We start from the raw sequence: 6,469 nt of genomic DNA on the forward strand, positions 1-6,469 counted from the left end.
AAATGTGGTGATGTGTATACAAGACACCAACCACAGGAAACAAGAGTTTTTGAGTACTAATATGTCTGGTGACTGCAATCTCCTATATAGAATGCGTTCTCATCCTTATCAAATTCATTATGGTTGAATCACATGTTTGACGCTTTGCTATATAGCTAAAAGGCAATAACAACACTAATCAATTCACTAGCCCATAATTTGATGATGTAAAATCTACCTTTTAGGTAGAAGTGACTTGTGTAGAGTGATAAAGATAAGGGGCCAACGTCCTATACATTTATGCTCTTGATGATGGAGCATATACATATGATTCACAAAGGAAGAAATATAATTACTTCATTTGGACTTTATTAGATTGGAATTCTAGTCATCTTTCAAAAAAAATCTAAAATAAAAGAACTGTTTAAATATCCTTTAAAATTAGAATAACGACAAATTGAAATATTAGATAAATCTAACAATCTAGTTATAATATTAATCTCCTTGGATTTCTTCTCTGACTATTTAACATGAATCATAACAAAAGTCAACTATTTGTACTTTATTTAAATCTAAAGATCTAGTTATAATATTAAACCCCTTGGGGTGCTATTATATTGTGTTGTTTACAAAGATGTGCTGGTACTGATTTTGTGTAACTGAAGACATGAATGCAAGCTTGATGTGTCATTATATGGAGGATGTGTGGCAGTACTGGTTTCAGAGTATTTTTGTTGGGGAGTTTGTACCAATGTTTTAGTTGTGCAGTTCCGGGGGAGTTGGTACCATAGTGTAGATGATTGGTTGGTTGTGAATATTTGGAGTGTTGTGGGAAAAAAAAGTCTCAAACTCCATATTGTGTAGATGATTGTTTGTTGTGAATGGAAGGGGATGAACTTTGTTTAATTTGTTAGTGTATAGTTTATGTCCTCCTTATAATCCTTTTTCAGATTTGATGGCTTTCAAATTATACTTATCTGATTGTGGGCGTTGAAATTAGGCATGATTCGATGTCACCAGTTTTCAAGTTCTATCACTTATTTGTGATAATTTGATATTCTCTTATCCCTATTTCAAAACATACTTAAATTAAATTCATCTATGTAGAAGAAACTTGTCTGAAATGTGTGCATCTCTGACTTCGAAATTTCATGTCCATTTGATTGTCAATAAGACAGGCAAAAAATAGATAATTTGAAATCTGAAGAAATGGATTGGATGTCGTATGACTTCAAAGCTATCATTCTTCTAACATAATCTCAACCAAAACCTGAAGAGATTTTCTACTGATTACAACATATTGTTGAGGTAACTTTTGTACATTAATTTGGCATAAATGGGAGACCATTTTTTTCATGGACTGGCACTACATGAAATCCTGAAACCTACCAGGGAAAAAACATTGTGGAAAAGAAAAAGGAGAGGGGGAATGAGAGGTAGCATGGTCCCAAAGAATAGTCTGATTCCAAAGAAAAAGCTGATTTTAAAATTTCAAAACTCATTACTTCACTTGATCCCAAAGAAAAGTCTTCTATGTTCATAGCATGGTGATGTTTACGAAGCCCCTTTTTTCATACAATGCATGCTATTCCAAGACTTCAGCTAGCCAAAGTTGCTTCCATGTGGAAATCCCGTTCTCATTCTTAAGCTTTTTGATTCCTCCATAAAACCCATCTGCCCCATTCCCCTATTTCCTGTGGTCTTTCATGTTGATAATTGTAGGTCTCCACTACGAACCAGGGGTGTAATGGTTAAATTCCAGCACTACAATATCTGTGGCAAATATTGAAGGTTGTGATTAGCATTGCAAGCTGATTTGGCCTCGTTACATGTCAAAAGATCACAGCAAACTGAGGCAATTTAGTTAAAAGAGATAAGGACCTATGTATCTCCCCTAGCTTTTTCTGAATTTTGCAGAGAATTTTAATGGCCATTTGAACATAGCAGGGAAATCAAAATTTTGTATTCCATTGCCATGCCCTTTCAAAACACCCTAATAGCCTAATGTATCATGCCAAAGGTGCAAAAGCATGGACCCAAATAATCCTTAGGCAGAAGTTGATAAGGTTAAAACAACTGAAACTGGGACCAATATATAAATAAGTTTTTTATATCAGAAGTCGGTTAAATAATGGGTTCACTTGCTCACTTGCCTAAAAAATATTTTGTCTGCTTAAAGTGAACTCATTTGTTTTAACATGCAAAATTACAGCACTTCGTCAGATGGCAAGTAACAAGCACAAATTACAACGCTTTGTTCGACATATGTTATGACATTTTGTGTTAAAATGAGTACCAATTCATCCATCATCCAAGATTACTTGAAGAGTTCTTTCAAAAGAAACTAGTTGGGTTTACCGTTTACCGCCCTGAACTCAAGAAAGAATCCTAGTTGTTTATTTGTCCCAATAAATCACAAACCACATAAATTTTACTAATCATAATATTAAAAAAAATTCAAAAATAATGCGCTACCAGACACTAATTTCTATATCAAATAAGAAAATCAGTGTTCAAATAACACACAAAAATCAGGAATAACCCTAGACAAATCATGCTACCACTGCCTAAAAAAATCGTAAAATAAAATAAGAGTAAAAATAAGATACCGAATGGAAGCATACTTACCGGCTTTGAAGGAAGAATCATGGGTAGGGAAAGGGTCAGATTCGCATAGGTTTGCCATGTTGTGAGGCATTTTCGCACACGGAGAGGAGGAGATTCCCACGGAGGAGGCCCACAGGGGAGAGGAGATCCAAAAGTTCTATGGGTGTACGAAAAATGGGATGGGTGAGTGAGGAAAAAGAGGAGATGGGGAAACAGCGGATCGAAAGGGGGTGGGAAGAGCAGATCGAAATAGAAATTGGGGGGGGGGGGCGAAAGAGTGGGGGTAGGTGAGAAAAGCACGTTGAAAGAGAGATAGGAGGGAGACAACACAGAAGTCTTAAAAAAAATGACACGTGTATTCGTGCGGTGTTGAAGAGATAAAGGGAGGCTGAGTTGATAGAGAAAACTACCCTTTGGGTTTTGTTGTGTATCACCAACTACTTGACCTTCAAACCATATATTTTAACTTTCATAAGAAGTCTCCAGAGTCTCATTGTTGGTATAATTACATTAGTGATCTAAGCTTAATCTTTGTTTCCTTATTCCATAATACTCCATCTTTGCCTTTTAGGTCCCATTTGAAACTTGAACTGAATTGAGTCTGATATTAAAATACTCAACTCTTAAATAACTAAACTCGTTTCAACTCAAAACTTCTTTATACTTGAGACCCATAATCTTTTTTAACTTTTCATAAATACATCTAAACTCATCTTAAGTGGTCCTCACAAAATTTACTCCATCATTTTAACTCATTATTATTCATAAAGAACTCAATTCATCTCAACTCAATTCAACTTAACATCTAAACAGGGCCTAAGATTTGTCTCTATTAATCAAATTTTACAATCCTTTATATTTATAGAAAGTGTCAATTAACCTCAATTGCCATGTACCTTTTTCTTCCCCGACATTAGTCAAGTTGCTTTTCTTATTTGTCATTAATCAAGTTGCCTACGAAAAGGCAGTCAATATAGAAAGGTAGATGAAGTTTTAAAATGATAATAGTATTTGTTTAGACATAACAGAATAGTTATTAAAAATTATTATTTTCTATAGTATTTACAGAAGTAACAGATATGGAAATAGTCATGATACAATACCTAGAATTCTTAGTGACGTATAGTATTTTTTTTAGGTAACGAGTTACGAAGAGAATATTCAAAATCAACATTTCAAGGTAAGTAACTTGATCATAAATTAGGATTAGCATGCATTAGCTAATTATATATATTATTATTAAAACCAGTTCTTTCGAAACTAGTGTTTATGTACCACGCATGCCATGATATTTACAAGTACGTCATTCATCATGTTTCATTCTGGATATTATAGTTATGTATGTATTGTACATCTCATGTATCTCATGTTGCATAAGACACGTAAACTATCTTAAGTTCAAGTATAAGATAATATCATAACAGTATAATTAGATGATCATTCAGATGCATGGTACCAATGCAATTTCAAGGTGGGTGTGCAAGCCACAGACTCAAGCATGGTCCACTGTAGTACGCTAGAGTACTGCACAGTCAGTTTCCTTTGCTATAGCAGGAGAAGTTATTGCACAATCTTGCACACATGATTAAGTATATTGACAAGCCAAATAAGTCAAATAAGTCAGATTAATAAGTTAATTCAAATAAATAAGTCATATGCATAGGATAAGCATCAGTATGATCAGAAATGATTTTAAGTTCTTAGCATGAAATATTTTATGAAAAACTTTATGTTAAGTATGTCTACATTATGATGGATTTCTTACTGAGTCATTGATTCATTTTTTTTTTTTTTTTATGTTTTTAAACCACCACATGTGAGCATGATGATGAGTACAAGCATGAGGGCTAGGCTTAGATGGAGCAATTGATTAAATTCCAGACTTTATAGAATAAATTATTTTTATAAAATAAATTTTATTTAGTTGTTTCATCCAATTTTATTTGGAGACATGTTTTTATTAAATAATTATTTTTTGAAATAAATGTTTATTTTATTTAAACGAGATCTCTTGCTAGGAAATTTTTATGAAAACATGTGGCATCCCTAACCTATGGAAGGTGGTGTTACAATATCACCAATTAAATTAGCATCAACATAATCTTGCAATTTTGGACCAGCTGCAGTAAATTAAATACATGTATACAAGGAACCCCTTATGTACCTTAGAATCCATTTTACTACTTCTCAGTGCTACTTTCTTGGATTACTCATGTACTTATTCACAACTCCCACTACATGGGCAATATTTGGTCTCATACAAGCCATAACATACATAAAAAAAGCCAATAGTTGAGGCGTAGGGTACCTTACTCATATAATCATGCCCCTTCTCTGACTTCGGTGACTGATCATTGTTGAGTCTGAAATGAATTTCCAAAGGTGTGCCCACTAGTTTGGTTTTGTCCATATTGAACCCACTAAGCACTCTTTTAACATATTCTACCTGTGAAAGTCTTAAGTGTAGTTTGGAAAGTGAGTTGAGATGAAAGTTGAAAATTAAATAAAATACTGTTAGAATACTATTTTTTAATGTTATTATTGTTTTAGGATTTGAAAAAGTTGAATTGTTTATTATATTTTGTATGAAATATTGATAAAATTGTAATGATGAGATGAGATGAAATGATTCTTATATCCAAACCGGGCTTAATGTGCCTTTGACTTTGACTCTTATAATTCTCATGCCAAGGATTTGTTTTGCAACTCTCAGATCCTTCATTGCAAACTATTTTGACAATTGTTTGTTCAAATTGTTAATCTCCTCAATACTGAATCTTGCAATAAATATATCATCCACATACAACAATAGAATAATATAAGAGTTATCAAAATGTCTAACGTAATAACAGTGGTCTGCCTAACATCTGGTGCAAACAGAACTGTCTCACACACAAATTGGTAACACAAAAATAATACTAAGAGTAATCACAAACATATTGGAAAATACTGAAATTGTATTGATAATCTCATTTCGAGGGTGAGTTCCTCCAAATAGAATAGAGAAAGGGAATTAGAGTTTTCCGGAATATTGCTCAAGGATACCTCCCTATGGCTCTACTAGGCACTAATAACGACAATGGAATCCACACGTCAGACCCTTTCCGCCACACAACCAATCAACACAAGGAAAATAGCAGGAGTCAGAAAGTGTAAATAGTAAATGGACCCTTAATGGGCTTAATGTTCCAAATAGAAAATAACATAGCAACTGCAATTACTGATAACTGGGCCTAAGGCCCACAAAGAAAAGAAACTTCCACCCTTCTATGTTTAGCAACTAGACCCAAGCTTCAGCACACAACCAAGCCCAACCATTCCACAAAATCCAGCTCACGTGACAAAAAAAACTAGAACAATTCTCTTTAGGTAAGGCTTAAAGATCTCATTCATGAGGCTTTAGAATATTGAAGGGGCATTGGTCAACCCAAATGGCATAATCAATAATTCGTAATGACTCTCATGTGTCCTAAAATTAGTTTTAGGAATATTCTTAGCCCTTAACCTTATTTGATGATAACCTGAACATAAATCTAGTTTTGAGAATAATCAAGCCCCCACTCAAATCATCTAGTAGCTCCTCAACTATAGGAATGGGTATTTGTCCTTGATAGTTTACCATATTTAGTGTCGAATAGTTTACACACATTCTCCACGGCCTTCTGCCTTTCTTACTAGTAGAACAAGAGAGGAACAAAGGTTTTGGCTAGGATGGATCACCTTGTGGCCAGCAGCTCCCTCGTGATTTTCTTTATTTCATCCTTTAGGTAGCAAGTTGATTGAGTGATCATGGTTCTATGAGGCAGTAGCCCCTCGCGTTCTTTAAAAATATCAGAATATTGATCTAGGACCCTCTAGATAGATTCAGGAATTATCATGGTTG

This window comes from Juglans microcarpa x Juglans regia, chromosome 1D, assembly GCF_004785595.1.
Source record: "Juglans microcarpa x Juglans regia isolate MS1-56 chromosome 1D, Jm3101_v1.0, whole genome shotgun sequence".
In the NCBI taxonomy this organism is placed as follows: Eukaryota; Viridiplantae; Streptophyta; class Magnoliopsida; order Fagales; family Juglandaceae; genus Juglans; species Juglans microcarpa x Juglans regia.